At 33.6% G+C, this 5,615-nt stretch overlaps 1 pseudogene across 1 annotated transcript; it reads right to left on the reverse strand.

Annotated features, from left to right (window-relative positions):
- Window positions 1-842: 842 nt before the first annotated feature.
- LOC145131202 (putative aldehyde oxidase Art an 7 pseudogene) lies at window positions 843-2,970 on the reverse strand (annotated as a pseudogene). The gene is made up of 3 exons (XR_013717776.1): window positions 2,539-2,970; window positions 2,226-2,389; window positions 843-2,124 (listed from the first exon to the last, which is right to left on the reverse strand). The product of XR_013717776.1 is annotated as a putative aldehyde oxidase Art an 7 pseudogene (transcript).
- Between the last annotated feature and the right edge of the window lie 2,645 nt (window positions 2,971-5,615).

Raw genomic sequence — 5,615 nt, forward strand, 5'->3', positions numbered from 1 at the left:
GGGCATTTGAGTCATTTCCTATTTTTTATTAATTTATTCTGCAACAAGGTGTGTCCAAGCTCCATTGGTGAGTCCATATAGTACAAACTACTAAGGTAGGTCACTTACCACCCTACTTTTAAATTTTGTTTACAATTAATATATAAAAATCATATTTGAACTGCCTTAATTTCTTTTTGTGATATATCACAAACTTTTTGGTTTAAATATATAATATAAATCCAGAATTAAAAGCCTATATTTTGTATTTCGTTAGCACAAATGTGAATTCATTTAGCCCAATACATTTAGAATTAGATATAAAAAAGAAAATAATTAAAATAAATTGTTGCTTCTTCCTATCTCGTTGAGTATATAATTATAAGAACTTTTAATCTTTTTTTTGCTTATACAACCAAACACATAACGGATCCACAACTAGTATTTTTTTTTTTTCCATTTTATGTCGGTTTCATTTAAATAGTAAACCATATGGTCATACATTTGAAACTCATAAAAGGTGTCTAACTAAAACTTGTCATATAGAATCTTAAATAATTCCAAAAATAAGGAGCATCCATGGACACCTTTAATTGTCTTTAAATTCGTCCTTGGCTGGATGCATCGTAAAGAAATTGATAAAGTTGTATAAAATATATAATGACGATGTGATTTTTTCTTTTTTTTTTATGAACTTTATATAAAGTTCAATATGGTATCTAGTATTGTAGATACCGTAATGTTAATCACCATGACATATAATCGTTTGGAATAGATATATGTCAATACAACTTGAATTTGAGCGTTCTCAACAACTATCTTTTTAGTATTTGATCATTTATTTAGACTCTTGTATGAACTTGCTAGACTACAACGTCGTCCTAGTGATTCACAATATATATAGTTAGACTATGATAGTTTCCACAATTACAACAAAACAAGGGTCTCTTCTACTCAATGTGTACCCAAATACCGTTTCCTGGGACACCAAGGCGATTTACAAATAAAATATAGTACCCAGGAGGAGCAATCTTTCCTGATGGAGGTGCCAACGCAGTTATAACGTTACCAACAACATCCGTCAATGTGGGAACAACCATCCTCTGGTTTTGTGAGAAACCATGAGTCGTGAATGGTGGATACAACATGGTTACCTTAATCTCTCCCAGCACCATAGGTTCTTTCGATGGGAGACTAGCTACAATCTTAAATGGCTTTCCATACTTTAACACCTTATCTGTACCTTTTGCATCTATTACCGGTCTTTGGTTATCGAGCTTAGGATCTAAGTAAGGAGGGGAGAACTTTTCAACCCTCCATTCTGTAGGAAACTCGGCATTCACGGTGTAGAACTGGTGTGGATTGCTACCAGCGACCAATACATTAGTGTCCGGTAACAATGCTGAGGAGGAATGATACATCCTAGCAATTTTTGTCGGATTCAGTTCTTTAAACCTGCTACCCATTGGTTTATATGGTTGATACAAAAGAGGTGTAAAGTTAGGGTCTGTGGCATCTTCCCAACCAGAGGTACCCTTCTTGGCGCCATTTATCATAATGAGATCTCCGGTGGGGAGGTGTAAAAGATCACCCATGATCCTAGGTGTTGGCATATCTTGTTCAGGCTCCCATTTTGCATCTTTCTTCATTGGGTGGATTCTATGGCAGTCTTTAAGTGCAGGTACGTACACCTTTTCTTTAACATGCTTTGCATCGACCACTTCAAATGCATCAGGCTTGTTACCACCACAAATGACAACCTCAACATTAAGGGGGTGCTTGTTATCAGCAGAGAGCTTGAATGGGAGAATAGCAGAACTGCCGGAAGGAGGGTAGTTACGTGATCCACCTGGACACACAGGGTGTTCTTGAAGGATCTCTCCTGTTAATGGCTTAAAGGTGACCGCCCTGTCGTTGGCAAAAACAAATACGTTGCCGTCGGGAAGGAGGAAAACGAACGGGTAAAGGTTGTTCTCTATGAATTTGTTTGGTCCCTTACCGGGTGTGCATGTTTGTTTAAGGAAAGGGAAGTCGATTTTGTTCGGTTTGAAGTCGAGTGAAGGTGGCACGATTTCATAGCTGAAAGCCTCGCGACCTCCGACAACCAGTGAGCTCCCATCTTCTAAAATCTGATTGGTTGCATACCTGTTATATATTGATTCAATATATACAACACGTTATAACTTACACCTCAGGATCGTCGTGCATGTATAAATTATGTAAGATCGATGATATTTTTCACTTACCATCTGTAGTCGCCAAGAACATTTCGCTTTTCTATGAAGTTTGCTTTCAAATCATTCATAGGCAGCATTCTAACAGCTTTTACACCAGTGAAGGTACCTCCGGTAGCCACCATATTACCATTAGGCCACAAGTTTCCTGACGAGCACCATGGTTCACCAGACAGCTATAGAATAAACGTAACGGATGTATACTCATCAATTAACTAAATCCTTATACATGGATAAATACTAGGGAATGTAGCTTTTAACTTGAATATTTTTGTCAAGTCGTTTATTATCCCTAAATACTATATATATATAAGAAGAAACTTACCACTATCGTTCTACTTTTTTTGGTTTTCCAGTCGTAAGCAACAGCATGAGCGTAGCAATCAGGCTGGTTATTTGCGTCCGGGTTAATTGGACATGTTCCTTCGGGTTCAAGTTTTCGGGCTGAAGGCCCGAGCGATGTTGCATCATACCAGATGACCTGATCGTTAGGCATTAACTGTAATTGCATTGCACTGACACGCACATCAGCGGTTTCAAGCACCCATTTTCCCAGAAAATGTGTCTCGATCTCTGGCTTTGCATAATCGGATCCTCCGTCCACCACGTGTGGGTTAACACCAGCACCACCTTTAATGTGACCACCAGCACCACCCTGAGCAGGGGCAGTGATATCAGTGATATCTGGGGCGGAAAACACTGTCAGTGTAAAAAGATGGGGGATGATGAGGATGTAGGTTTTGAATTGTAAAGCCATTGGAGGAAGTAAATTATTGAAATGGCCATCACAAGAACCTATTTATACTTGAATAAAGTAAGAGATTTGTGGTGAAAACACAAGAGAAATTCTTAAGCAAATGGTTTCCAAATATAGTCTTGAGACATAAATAGAACCGTACAAACTCCACAATGTTTTCTTTTTCTTTTAGTTTGTTCCTGTTGACTCGTACTCTGCGATTTTTTTGCACTCGATGCTTTCCACGCCACTAGCATCAAAAACTATGTGTTGCTCCTACAAATTCTATACTAAATATGAATGTCCCGATAAAATTCAACAATATCTTGTCTTCTCTAATGGGTTGATTAGAAAACATTACGTACTCATTAATGGAAAAAAAAAGGCTACTCGTTCTACCCATATCTTCCGTGTATTAATAAAAGAGTAATTTTTTTTTGTGACAATGTTATCATTTTAATTAATGTCATGTTATATTTCAATCTATTAATGCTTTATTTCAAATTTCAAATTTTAAATTTCAAATTTTAAAATTTAAATTTATTATTCTAATTACATTAAATTAATAAGATTAAAATAAAAAATAAAATAAAATTACTACAAATTATAAGGTGATAAAATTTCACATATTTATTTGAATCAATGATTATAATTTTATACAATTAAAAATATATCTTAATTAATAATTTATTTAACTTAATTAATTAATTAATTTGAGTTTCTATTATGAAAGTTTAGTTAATTTTGTAACTGTAGATTCCACGAGTTATAAACTAATGAACCATTAAAACGGCATGTATAATTAGTAAATTTTATTATTTTTTTTTTGTTTTTTCGTTTTGTTTTTTTGAAACGGCTGAATTATATTAAAAATAGCAAGAAGCTAGAAAAACAATTACATAGTAATAGAAAAATGATTATGAAGCCAAATAGTACAACTTAACTTAGCTTTGGTACGTCTATTAGAAATCCAAAATAAAACTTTATCAACTACATCATCCATAATAGAGAGTATCAACGGCAACAGACATCGCCGCTAAAAGCCTGGGATGTCATCGCTAAAAGGTCGCCGTTGATGTCTCGTTACTAATACTCCCAAAGTCACTGCTAATGCTATACATCACCGTTAAAGCGTTGTCGCCGCTAATGTCTTTCGTCGCCGCTAAAGGTTTGTCCCCCTAATACACGAGCGTCACCACTAGAGGCGTCGTCAGTAATTGTGATTTCTTTTTTTTTAGTATTTAACGTTAAAATTTAAAAAAACTATATAAAAAGTATAAGAACCGCTATGATATTAATCTAATCCAAAATATTAAAATTTATAATATATACAACAAAATATTAATTTAAAAGACATTTGTCCAAAATACTCATCCAAAACATAATAAGAATATCCAAAATACTAGTATAAAATGCTAACACAAATAAATCATTGCAAAAATCCTAAAAGTAGCTACTCATCTTCATCGTTCTCCTCATTTCCTCCGGTTTTATTTCGTTGTGGCAACGAACGAAACCATTCTTCAAATGCGACACTACATGCTGGGTCTTTTAACATTGTTTTAACATGTCCAGTCACAAAAAAAAACAACAACATATTCTTATAAGTTAAACCAACAACTTACGACAATATAAGCATTATAACATATACATTATTGCATTGTATTTTTTTTTTCATTTTTCTATTATAACATTGTACTATAACTAAACTTAGGAAAATATAAACAAAGTATGAAATATATTACCAACATATCATTATAGCATTCTACTTTACAAACTAAGGGCATGTTAATTATATCATCCTACTTTTATGTCGTTTTTCCGTTGTAACATTTTACTTTCCAAATATACTTAAACATACATCGTACACATATTTCATATACATTATAACATTCTACTTTTTTTTCATTTTTTCTATTATACGATTGTACTGTCATAAACTAATAGTTACCAAACTACAAAATATCAACATATCAAACTATAACCAATCTACAAAATACAAATATATCAAACTATAACCAAACTAACAATTATCAACATATAAACTGTCACCAAACTAACAATTACCATCATATAAAACTATTACCAAACTAACAATTACCAACATATCAAACTACTACCAAACTAAAAATTACCAACATATCAAACTATAAGAAAACTAACAATTACCAAAACATAACAAACTAACTGTAACGCTCTAAAATTTTCAAACAAAATTTTCATTTTAAAACAACATAAACATAATCTCACAGTTTCAAAAACCCAATGTATAAGTTGTTCAAAACACAAGACAACAAAATGTTATATAATATCCCAGAAACCTCAAAATAACATAATATCAAGCTGGTGTGTACAATCAAGCCGACGCCTTTCCGCGATCCTAAGAGGTACCTGAAACACATTTCACACAACACTGTAACCACGACGCTTAGCGAGTTCCCCAAAATACCATGCACAAATAATTAGCCTCTCATGGCTATATCTCAATAAGGACCCTCCGGTCATGTGTCTCAGTGAGGACACATTAAGTAAAACATTGATACCATTTATTTAAAACATTTCAAATCATCATTAAGTAAAATATTTATCAGAGTTCATCCCAAAATCATTCATTGCGGAAATCATATGTGTGCACTGCGATCAATCGGAGCTCTTCATTTCCAAAT

The sequence above is a fragment of the Lactuca virosa genome, chromosome 8 (assembly GCF_052849685.1).
Source record: "Lactuca virosa cultivar CGN04683 chromosome 8, Lactuca_virosa_CGN04683_v6, whole genome shotgun sequence".
Lineage (NCBI taxonomy): Eukaryota > Viridiplantae > Streptophyta > Magnoliopsida > Asterales > Asteraceae > Lactuca > Lactuca virosa.